The sequence below is a fragment of the Micromesistius poutassou genome, assembly GCF_964030765.1.
Source record: "Micromesistius poutassou genome assembly, chromosome: 20".
NCBI classification, from domain to species: Eukaryota; Metazoa; Chordata; class Actinopteri; order Gadiformes; family Gadidae; genus Micromesistius; species Micromesistius poutassou.
The window spans coordinates 5,919,175-5,931,623 of record NC_140290.1 but is presented as its reverse complement, the minus strand read 5'-3'; the positions used below and the strand labels follow the sequence as shown (position 1 = coordinate 5,931,623).

The 12,449-nt window shown below is 45.8% G+C and overlaps 1 pseudogene across 1 annotated transcript; it reads right to left on the bottom strand.

Annotated features, from left to right (window-relative positions):
• Positions 1-225: 225 nt before the first annotated feature.
• LOC311365307 (protein lin-28 homolog A pseudogene) lies at positions 226-7,055 on the bottom strand (annotated as a pseudogene). The gene is made up of 3 exons: positions 6,936-7,055; positions 3,754-3,932; positions 226-451 (listed from the first exon to the last, which is right to left on the bottom strand). The product of its transcript is annotated as a protein lin-28 homolog A pseudogene (transcript).
• Positions 7,056-12,449: the final 5,394 nt, after the last annotated feature.

The window sequence follows — 12,449 nt, the reverse complement described above, 5'->3', positions numbered from 1 at the left end:
GTGTGTGTGTGTGTGTGTGTGTGTGTGTGTGTTGTGGTGTTTGTGTGTGCATGCGTGTGTGTATTTTTTCGCATGTGTGCATTTGCGTAAGTGTGGGTATGTGTGCGTGCGCGCATGCCTCAATGCATGTGTGTGCGTGCATGTGCATACGTGCGTGCGTGTGTCTCAGTTATAACGTCGTCTTTCCCCTGACCAGTCCCCTGACCAGTCCCCTGCCGGGGGCCCTCAGTCGTAGCCCTCCGCGTCGGGCTCCTGTCCCGGTGGTTCCTCCTGGGCCGGTGCTCCACCCTGAGGGGCCCCCGCTCCCTGAGGGCCGGCCAGGGCCTGCTGGGCTCTGAGCGGACAGCTGGCTACCATGTGAGCAAAGCTCTGACAGAAATGGCACTTTTTGGGCTGCGGCGGCAGCTGGCATTCTTTGGCATGGTGGTCCGCTTCTCCACAGTTGTAGCATCTAGATCAATGAACAGAAGAACACGAGAAACAATCTGAGTGATTGAGTGATTGGTATAGATAGACCAATAGATCAAGAGGTAAAACACACACACACACACACACAATTTTATGAAATATTATATTTGATTATGTTGGCTTTCTGTTTTAAATAAACCAGTATGGTCTCTTGGACTCCCAGCAGAGGGCAACAAACTCTCGTAAAGGAGGAATGATAATGATAAACATGTATTTGCATGGAGACAAAGAGATGAACTGTTTGATGGCGCGAACTGGAGGGATTTTGAAAATAGTATTATTGGTACATGGCTTTATGAATGGCTGCTTCTGAAACCAGTGTTATCATAATAACCCAATCAAGTCACACCCTAAGTATTATGTATGACTCTGTTCAATGTGAATTGTCTGTCTGTCATAAACAACAGATACAATAATTAAATAGAGGCCTATCCAACTCCTGTATCTTAACGATGGTGTTTATCTTTAAAAATGTTGGGAAAAGGGCATGATATCAAAAGTCACTGCCTAAATCCGGCCCTGGGTCCTATGACTATAGAAATAGAAATACATAATCATGCTAGGATTAAAATGTTGTCTGAATCTTCGCCTCAACATGCTCTCAACTCTCTACCTCATTTTCCCCTTTGGAACATTTTGCTAACATAACTTATATGAATGTGGACACCAGCTCGCTTACGCCAATGCTGCTTTAACCATCAAATCAATACTTTATTCCCGTGATTGACTGAGCTCTACCTCAGCAGCTGCTCGCGCTTATTGATCCCGTGCTTCTGATCGATCGAGCATGATAAGAATAGTGTGTGTGCAAACTCTGGTGGCTAAATTCAATAATAAGAGGCGATTCAGGAGACAAATATGCCCAACTGGTACCGGGATCTTTGTTGACACATTTAGGAAAATATCATCAGGATTGATACCATGACGATAGGATGAAGTGATGTTGCAGGTTTGTAACGCAAATCTATTGAGATTTGATAGATGTGTGCGATGACACTATCTATCTTATTGTCATGTCCACTCCGTTGTGCGCTTAGTGATTCAGCTAGAATACTGGACAACAGCAACAGGAATGAAGTGGGATTGCGTAGTGTATTGTGTCTGCTACTCGAACATTTATGATGGTAGAGGTTTAAGGTGTACACATTCCAGTGTTAAAAATACATCTGAAGCTGTATTGACTTAAAGTTTTTACACGTAGTTTGTGTTCTTAGACACAAATCTCTCCCTGTAATATAATTTAGGGCTTTCTGTCACCTCAACATACCTCATATGAGTAATGAAAGCATTCCATTCTGTGAAATGAGCGCCATATATTCACACAGGGTCTATAGGGGACCCCTCCCCCCGCAGCACATGGGCTTTGTAAATACATGGTAACCTAACACTCTTCAGCAGAGGTCTGCCTCGGTGACCTCAGAAAACCTGCCTGGCCATATATGGGTTTCACCTCCACAAAAATCTGGATCATCTCAAGGTGGTCCACGACTTCCTTCCTTCCCTCTCATTTTTCACTTGTTTTACCACATGCCTCACAACCCCCCAACCCCACATTCACCCCCATAACCGTCCACACCGCAAACCCCACCACGACCACCACCAGCACCAACGTGGTCACTACCATCCACACAACTAACCCCCCAAACACCAACACCACCAGCACCTCTCCGACCAACACCACCACCACCTCCGCAGTCTCCACCCCCCAGCGCCAAAAACTTCCACCACCGCCACCACCTCTACAGCCAGCCCCCACCATCAACCCCACCCTCTCCCCTCCCCCAGGGAGAGACGGGTGAGGTATCGACCAAGGCTTAGGTTGCCGGGAGGCGTGTAAGAGGGAGCTCTTTGTTTCAATACCTTGCCGACCTTTGAACCCTGACCCCCGGGTCTCTCTCGCTGCTGACCCTCGCCCTCGCCAGCCCCACCCCTCCCGTCACGTCAACTCCTGCCTCCACCCCCTGCTCCCAAACCCCACCAGCCATCTCCTTTCCACGCCACATCCCATTGTTGCCATGGCAATGGTCACCTCTCACCCCTCTCAGCTCACCTACATCTGTTATCAATTAAAGGGGAGGGATCCTTTCCTCCGTGGAAGAAGAACATTTCTCTTCGGCAAACATTTTCTTAAACATTGTCTGAAGGGCAAAATCAAGCCGTTATCTATGATTGGAAGCTGTATAAATAGGATATATTATAGTCAATGTCCACCATTTCTGTAGAACAGAGCTTTTATAGCTCAACTGCCTGAATTGATTTTTAAAGAAAATAAATCTTCAAAGTAAACTTCAATGACAACTGCAAAGGAGCTAGTTTTTTGAGGATTAACAGTGATTAGATATGTTACCATAATCACTTTTTTTGTCTGGTTGTTCTGAATGGTTGTAACATTAAGCTTTTCATTATTTATATCACCAGTTTATCGTGAAGTGAGAGCTGTAGCCACAAAGAATACTTTCTTTTGTCAAATAAACAGAAAACGCTGTTTTCTATCAAAATGTCATTGTTAGATACGTTGTTTCTTGTCTCCATCCTACATTCTGGAAAATTATAATTTTTAACCTGGTTAAACGTGACCCTTGATCTTCTACCTCTACTGATCTTCTTCCAATTTACTTTAATGTAAAGCAAAGTAATGTGGTGGGAGCTCAAGAAAGATTCAAAATTAGATAATCTAAGGTGTGTTCTGTGTTGGAGAATCATTTGCCCTGCCCAGCTTAGTGTCAAAGCAACAGAAGATACTTAAGATACTTAATACTTAAGATAGGTTTTCCTGGGCTGTGCGGCTGTGTGGGGATTTGAGTTAGTAGAGTGCCTGTATTGTTTAACTCTCAACATGTGCTTACTACTACAAACTATGATGCTGCAGATGTTATTTCAGAGCCTTGCATGATCAGGCACCTGCCTACATCAAAGAGTGACTGCAGCCATATAATTCCAGTAGGAATTGGAGTCCTCTAATCAGGGTTTGCTTGTTGTTCCCTGCTCCGGGCTTAAGACAAAGGGGACCCTTCTTTAGTTCCTAAACTATGAGACTCTGTCCCCTGGGACTTTAGCTCTGTATACACTGTTGACACTTTCAAAAAGCACCCCTACACCCCTCTGTTTAGACTCTTTTTTTAGATGATAATTTCTCTCCATTCTTCTCTTCTCTTTTGCGTATACATGTAGGGAAGCACTTTGAATTGCTCTTTGAGCATTGTACAGACGCCTTCTGCTTCTCCATGATGAGACTGGATGTGAATGCAAAGCAGTGGGTGGTGGGTAGGGGTTTATGGGACTGACCGGTCTCCTCTGGATCGTCGTTTCTGAGCCCCCTTGGGTCTCCGGTCGCTGCCCAGGCAGGGGGCCCCGTTTGGGCCACTGACCTGGAGAGACTCCAGGCCCTTTGAGGACTTCTTGAAGCTGAACTCCACGGCCTCGCCCTCCTTCAGACTGCGGAAGCCCTCCATGTGTAGTTTGCTCTGTGGGTATTGAACATGAACACAAACGTTTTTTTTCAAGCCATTAGTGAGTGTGTCTTTGTGTGTGTGTGTGTGTGTGGATGTGCCTCTTTTGTAGTTTGGCAGCCAACAACAAATTCAACAATTCCTCACAGCAATCTTTTGTTGGAAGTGCATAAAAATGTTATATGAAATGATAAATGTACTGTTGTGTTCACATTCTTCTTGCACACCTCAGAAGCTTTGGAAAGAAGCTGCTGTTTGTTATACTTCTGTACACAGAAACTTCATGTCTGTCAAAGTGACAATAGCCGCGTGTGATGACTAAAGCCACAAAGACATAATGCTTGAATGGAGAGTGACGCACGCAAAAGAATTTCCAAAGGTGGGCTTGCTTCGCAGAAAACATCTAGGCACACACTCTCTCCTCTCTCCCAGGGAATACATGCGGCTCTTGTAAAGTCCACTCCCATTGACAGCCCTGTTAAAACATCAACGCTTCCTTTACACCCCTTCCCCTTTGGGGCCAATGTGTGTGTATGTGTGGGGCAAACGTGTGTGTGTGTGTGTGTGTGTCACTGTCCCCTCCCCCCACCAGCATTCCAAACCTCCCCCCCCTCCCCCCCCTCCCCTCGCCACCCCCCTTTCCCCTTCCTTCTTCTCTCAGTAGCAAAGCAATGGATTCTCCTCCTAAACGAGTCCATCTGGTCAAGCCTGCAACTGACCAGTGCGCACTGGGGGCTGCTGGGTAATGCACAGGGAGGTGTGCATTCCTCAGGGAGTTGCCCCTGCGAGGCCAAACACCAGGTCACTACAACGCCGTACACCTCTGAGGTTCACTTCGATCCCCTTCCCCACACTTTTTAACACCCTGTTTGCCAATCGGGAGCGTCTCAATTTAGACTCGCCACATCAGTTACTGCTTACTCCTTTGCTATCGCTTGTTTATGGGTGTGTGTGTGTGTGGGGGGGAGGCTCAATAAATCCTGCTTATTTCCACTTTGTGCGATTAAAAGATAAAATATGTGTCAAATATTAATTGCAAAGTAAACAGCGAAACAGCACCCTCTTATCTCGCTCCACCTCTCTCCTTATTTGTCCTTCTCAGTATTTAAACAGATTTCCAATTTGAACGTTTCATTTCATTTCAAAATGATCTTCTGTTTAATACGGATGGGACCGACCTCCATCTCCTACCCTGAGGCAAGAGGCTGAGGGGCCCTTGAGTCATTGAAATCTTTACAGTGGCAAGAGAAGGTCACCACTTTTATCATATATACATCCAGTTGACCAAAACGCAATTCCTCTTCTCTTTCTTCCTACGAGCTGTGTGTGTGTGTGTCAGTCAACAGTCCCAGGAGCCACAACAACGTTGTGGGTGGAAATGTAGTCGATTTAGAATCCATATCTAATCTCTGGACGGAACTAAACAAGACACCTCCGTTGTTTCATCCCGAGCCCCCAAATCCCTGACAAACACCACTCACACTCTCTCTCTCTCTCTCTCTCTCTCTCTCTCTCTCTCTCTCTCTCTCTCTCTCTCTCTCTCTCTCTCTCTCTCTCTCAAAGCACCTTGGGTTTTGGCCGTGAGATGAGGTAGGATTAGGGTTATCTCTTGATAGGCCTTCATCACAGACGTGTCACGGAGCGCAGATGGCAACAGGAGTCGCTCCTTAAGTGAACGACAAATCAACCTCATCAGCCCCTACTATTACACCTCTACAGTTGTCGCCGTGTGTTACTCTCTGTAGAGCGCGTGAGGGCGGGAGCGGGACATCACACACAAAACACTCAAAGACCACCGAGCCTAACTTTATGACTCACGGGCGAGGTAAAAACAAGAAGAGGATGTCTCAGTGGCAGAGCCTTTTTTTTTCTTTCTCAAAGCGCAGAGAAACCTGAACCCCTCACGTCTTCCCCACCACGGTGATCCAGAGGGCCGGCTGTTGGGTGGGCCCGTGGTCCCACACAGCCAGGTTGGCTTTAATGGCTTTATAACAGGAAGCAGCAGTGGTGGGAGACGGAGAGGAATGAGCCCGCTTATCTCCCTGCTTTGCATAAACCACCCCCCAACCCACAACCCCGCTCCCTTTAATGGGAAAACTCCTGAGACCAGACCCCCAGGTCCAAAGTCTTCCAAGGCGTTGGCTCCAGCAAATAGCCCCCCCCTCTCTCTCTCTCTCTATCTCTAAGGCATGTGGGGAATGGTGGGTGGGTGGGTGAGGTCAGCACCCATCACACAAAGCCCCAGCCCCTGGCTTACTGGAAAGGTGTGCTAATCCTCAGGTAATGTTTGACGTGACAACTTGCTGGGCGAGCCGCCATTGGATGGCTCACATTCCGCTCTCTCCGAAAAACGCGTTTGTTTTTTTCCTCAGCTTGCCTTCACAGGGGGGCGCCCATATAAGGGCGGGGGTCTCTACTTCCTGTTGTGTTATAATTGGACGTTGAAATTGGGAGGTATCTGGTTGGAGATGTTTGTGTGGTGTTTATATATATATATATATATATATATATATATATATATATATATATATATATATATATATATATATAGAGAGAGAGAGAGAGAGAGAGAGAGAGAGAGAGAGAGAGAGAGAGAAGCACAAAGAAGCTCTTCCATTGTCCTTATATGGCTTTCCCCTTGGCCACTCCTTTGCGAGGCCAGGGAGTCCACAAAACCTTTATGGTCCAAGGTGAAAGGTAGAGATAAATCACCAGGTATAGCTTGACCTAAACACATCCTTTCCATGCCTCATGGTGACATTTAATAGGAATTATTAGCTTTGCTGTTGAGGTTCCACAGTGTGATTTGATTTCACCGGAGTAAAACGGCTCGCTCAATTACATTAGTTGGATAGAGCAGATCAGAAGAAAGAGATTTGTTCTAATTTCAGGAGGTAAATCCAAATTGTTAATGACATTATTTTAAAATATACCATCGATTGTAAACATATATCCGACAGATATCTCAGAACCTAAGACCGAGGCCTTTTACGTCGGGGCAGTGACGTCGTAGCCTACCTGGTGAACGAACACATCAACCGGCTCGTCCAGGGGCGTCCCGTCTCTGGTCGTCATGGACAGGAACCCGAAGCCCATGCGCACGTTGAACCACTTGCACGCGCCGCTGCCGTGCAAGACCTGCAGCGCGCCCTCCTCGGACCCCGACGCGTCCTCCTCTTCTGTTTGCGCGCGGCCTCCTGCACGACAAAATAAAACAACAGCGGTTTAATCAAATCACTTTCCCGCGTTAACGGAACGCGATACGCAGCAGTGACGTGCGTATCAGAGGAGTGGGCGTGTCGGAGGTATACAGGCCTAGCTGAACGTATGGCGCCACATAGCCTGAGCAGAATGCTGAATTCAACGTGGTTTTGGTGTTTTTATTTTATTTTTTATTAGCAATAAGGTTGTTGGCTTTCTTTACAATTAAATATATACATTATTTAAATGTAAACTCGAGATAAATTAACGAACAAAAAACAATCAAACGTCAAATTCGATTCTGATGACTGAATCGATTTTTTTTTTCAATAGCCTATATGTGAAATGATATGAATAGGCTAGGAATACTTTAGGTGTAATAATAAAGGCCCATATGCTGTGGAACGGATCATTATGATTTTGGGTATTAGCTCTTTGACCTGTTCTTTACGTTGATTTTGTATATATTATTATTAATTGTATTACTTTAATTACACTTGTATGGCTTAGACGAATATAAAGCCTACTAATCATTTGGTAAATAAGTGAACAAACGACAATACAACAACAACAACAACACAATTATACAAAGGCCTAATTCAATAATTATTATACGTTGTTATATGGTCAAACACGATTCTATTTGTAAGGCAGATTATCTCCGATAGAAAAAATGTAGCATTATATGTAGCATTATAATATCTCACTTTAAAGCGGAACTTACAAACAGACCAAACATTAAAGTGCATCCTTGATCAACAATAAAAAAGTGAAGGTGAAGCAGTAACCCAAAATGAAATAAAACATCACAGTGAGTTACATCACTGTCTCCATGTGTTTTACTACTAAAGCTTTTGGTTTCCAGGTTCTTTTCCACGGGGGTTTTCTGGGCTCCCTGTGAAGAGAGGCCTGGAAGCAGAACCCATTCCTTACATTCCACTCGGCTGTTTTCGCCAAGTAAGAGCAGATAACTCGGCCAGTGGTGTCCTCTTCTACCCCCCTGACCAACACACCACCTCGCGCTCTCTCTCTCTCACACACAAACACGCACGCACGCGCACGCACACACACACACACACACACACACACACACACACACACACACACACACACACACACACACACACACACACACACACACACACACACAAACCCTGGGAGCAACCTGGGCTATGGACACCCACAGCAGGTCACCGCACCATACCCGCTCACAAAGGAAGACTTTTCCCTGACAATAAAGTCGAGATAGTATAGAGAGATCGAACTGAAAAAGACGCTCAACAATTGAAGGACAATGCAAAGGAAAACTCAAAAGCTTCGGGTTTTGTCACACGCTTTGTCCTTTCAACCTCCCCTGCGAATAACCTTTATATTTCCTTCATCAAATGCTGGGACCTACCTTCTTCCATGGTGTGAGACTTCCAGACTCCAGCTGAATCAAGAGCATTCAGTAAAGCGTAAAGTCGACATCCATGCGCCTTTTTCTGGATCTTCTCAGTGACAGAAAGCTGGTTCCCTTCCTCTCGTTTCTCCGTTCACCAAATCCCACTCGCCTCGACCCTGCTTCCCCTTCACGGCGGCTCCCCTCCCCCCTCCCCCACCCTACACACACCCCCGCCCCTCCTACTTTGCGCACCTTTCGGTCAAGTCCACGTGATTTTCAATAGCAATCTTCAAGCAAATAAATCACAGCCACACGTCAAAGGATAGGACTCACGTCCACATATTGGCCAATCAGGGTTGACGACCTCCGCCGTCCCAGGGGGCCCGTGTGTGGCCGGACAAACGTCCGTTGTTCTCTGGGACAGATTTCTCTAAGGCGTTTAGAGAAAGGCGTTTAAAGAAGAAAACTGCCCTTTGGTGGGGTTTGGGATAAACCTGTATGTATAAATACAGAATAAAAGACTGGCAAGTGTTCATCATCGGCAGGCCTGCCTATATACGTTTCACCCTCACACGGTCCGCAAATCACCGTTGAAGGATTGATTGCGTTACTGATTTGGATTTTGGAATAATTTATTCACAAATAATTAACATATTTAAAGACCAGTGTGAACAGAACAGTTTTTACAACCCTTTTTCATTTTTTTGTATGTTTCACTTTTTTTTAAACTAGCCTATATATAAAAACGTGTGAAATAAAAACACTAGATTCAATAAAGAATGAAATGTTGAAATAACTTGACTAACACTGCAAGATTATTATAACACTGCTGGACTTATTTTCAATAACATACCATTTTCTATCACGTTCCAATCTATTTGGGTCTCATTTGAGTTTCAGACCACCAATGTCATTATTCATCATTACACTTTAATGTGTGGTGTGTCAGTGTGTCAGTGTGTCTGTACGTGCCGGCGTGCGTGCGTTGTGGCGTGGGTTCGTCAGGGTGTGTATGTGTGTGTGTGTGTGTGTGTGTGTGTGGGGGGGGAGGCTCCTAATTATAACAAAGTTACTGGTTCCATTCATGTGTCTTTCTTCCAACGGTCCACTCTTGCAGGGGGTGGGGGGTGTAACCATGGCAATGGACGGCTCAATGCCTGTCAAAGAACCAAATGGACGGCATTTAAAAATGACCCGAGTCGAACAGAGGGGCCCGGGGACAATGCCGCGGCACGTGTTCCCTCATTCACTCTCCCCCAACTGCCACACACATCGCGGAAATTACCGAATGCATGTAACTAAAGGCCTGGACCTTTCATCGAAATCGCCTTTCTCAACTTCCACTCTACATATGATGTGGCCTTTTGTGTACAGCCTACAGCCCCCCCCCCCTTCCCCCAAGCAGGAGGAGAGAGCAGAGCGACCTTTGCGCGCGAGAAGTATGTGCGCATGTGCGTAAATCTAGTATTTCCTTTTTCCAAAAGGCAGGCCTGCGCTATATCCAGCATTAGCTTATGTTATTGTTATCTGCATGTAAGATAAAAGGCCTTTATGTGGGTTTCCAACTAAAGACACATTGTTTGGGAGTAATTGTTGGGATCCTAGTGCCCGCTGAAGGGGAAACAAACGTTGGCCCGTGGAAGCTCACCTTTCACCCCTTCTCCGGGGGGAGATCAGTCAATAGGCCGGATCGATAACAAATCCATAGGCGCTGCCACGTCGTGACAGATATCTCTCCCACAAGCAGCTCTGAGGGAGAGAAGCCCGGGGCGATTGGTGAGGGGGGAGCGGAGCAATCGGACGGTGACAGGTTTTGCATAAAAATCTCGTTGTTGTTTTTTTATTAAACAACACTAACTAAATAAAATATCGTTTTATTGGCATACACCTATTCTTCCCTTAACCAAAACACTGGTCATGCAGAAGACTTTAAGCCTACCTACTATCTCCAATGGTCTGAGCATTTGGGATAATTTATATAATTCACGATACCGTTCGTTATGGTCGGACTTATTAGCCTTCATATTTAGTGAAGTCAACGATTCTAGAGTTTGTATTAGCAAGAAAAAGAAGACCACCTCCAGAATGGACCCACTTTAACATGCGCCTTTAGACGTGCTCCATGCGGACTTTGTAATGCCCGCGTCAAATTTCACACACACTATTGCCCAGTGGAAGACTTGATTCGTTGGGACGATTATAAATTTCGAACTCTCCGCTTGTGTTAATAAACCCCCACTGTCTCAGGTGCAGGAGAGAGACAGTCCGACCTCCGGCCGGCAGAGCGCAGCTTCAGCACCACGGAGAGCTCCGCCAGAGCAGATTCACCACGAGAGCCGCTCAGGGGCCAGGGCGAACATGGAAGGCGTTTATTGTTAGACTTTATGCATTTTTTAGAACGTCTATACCACTTAATTACAAATAAAAACTCGTGCGCCTTCCATGTAAATTCTTACAGGACGTAAACCCCAAAAAATTGTTTGACATTTTTGGACCTCAGGGATATGGGATGGATCCCGTTGTTTTGTGATCCGACTAAATTCATATTTTTAATAACCACAAAACTATCCCTATCAAAAAGCTTATAAAAAAACATAAAGGGTCGTATTTAGATCGCTAGGAAAGTCAAGTTGGCATCAGAGTCTCTATATTAAGTAGAGGATCTCCCCCTAGGGGCGATGAACAGACGTGCATGCATCTCCATCTGACGCTGCGTGCCACGCACTTGATAGTCCTAAAGGGAGACTGAGCCCTACATAACTAACTCTTGATGAATGTCTGTGCGATTCTCTGCTGCAGCCACTAGATGCCAGCTCAGGCAGGCCCCATGGCAGGCTGACCATGGCAATGGACGGCTCAATGCCTGTCAAAGAACCAAATGGACGGCATTTAAAAATGACCCGAGTCGAACAGAGGGGCCCGGGGACAATGCCGCGGCACGTGTTCCCTCATTCACTCTCCCCCAACTGCCACACACATCGCGGAAATTACCGAAAAAACCCTAACCCTAATTCATGTAACTAAAGGCCTGGACCTTTCATCGAAACCGCCTTTCTCAACTTCCACTCTACATATGATGTGGCCTTTTGTGTACAGCCTACAGCCCCCCCCCCCCCCTCCCTTCTCCCAAGCAGGAGGAGAGAGCAGAGCGACCTTTGCGAGCGAGAAGTATGTGCGTATGTGCGTAAATCTAGCATTTCCTTTTTCCAAAAGGCAGGCCTGCGTTATATCCAGCATTAGCTTATGTTATTGTTATCTGCATGTAAGATAAAAGGCCTTTATGTGGGTTTCCAACTAAAGACACATTGTTTGGGAGTAATTGTTGGGATCCTAGTGCCCGCTGAAGGGGAAACAAACGTTGGCCCGTGGAAGCTCACCTTTCACCCCTTCTCCGGGGGGAGATCAGTCAATAGGCCGGATCGATAACAAATCCATAGGCGGGCCTGGCAGGCCCCATCCTTCTGTGTCGTTCAGTACCCATACAATTTGGCTGAGAGTCCAGCGTTCTTTCCATTGCTTCCAAATCCGTTCCACTATCAATAGAAACCCACTCCGCGTTTTTCTGGTTTCCTAACACACACACAGCCGCATCACGCACGCATATTCAAAACATGCATCGATGCAAGCCTATGTTGACTTGAGTCGGATCAACGACAGCGACAGACTTCAGCAACACAGAGTCATTGTCAAAATGACCAGCTTTAGCTGAAAAGGCTTTCTTTCTGTTCAGATATTTCGCCTATATTTTAGTGCCAGGTCATGTTAGATTGTTAACTTGTTAATTTAATCAAAACAATTAAAACATTGACTGTTTCAGACGAGATGGACATAAGGACTTTTTAGTTTCACCAAAATCCTTGCATTTTACTTGGTTTGCAGTTGTATTGAGTTATAGTTTTATGTTCTGCAGGGCACTGAATGCTAAGGTTGATTCTAATTTAGGCTCT